The sequence below is a fragment of the Fibroporia radiculosa genome (assembly GCF_000313525.1).
Source record: "Fibroporia radiculosa TFFH 294 genomic supercontigs, scaffold56930, whole genome shotgun sequence".
NCBI classification, from domain to species: Eukaryota; Fungi; Basidiomycota; class Agaricomycetes; order Polyporales; family Fibroporiaceae; genus Fibroporia; species Fibroporia radiculosa.
In genome coordinates, this window is record NW_012133114.1 from 1,732 (window position 1) to 1,975 (window position 244).

Below are 244 nucleotides of genomic sequence, written 5' to 3' on the forward strand. Positions count from 1 at the left end.
GCATCACCATCAAGCATTTCATATTTATCATCTGTTACTTGCCTCCTGTCTTACTTACATCACGTTTCATATCTATCATGTTTCACTCCTATCACTGATACAACACAGTGACTTCTGTTGTCTGTACATCACTGATTCAACTCAGTGTTTCATACTTATTAAACTCTATTCGCTGACCTATTTAAGTAGCACAGCTTCCGCTACTGTACTTTAGTTTTGTCCTCTTGTTCCCTATGTACCTTCA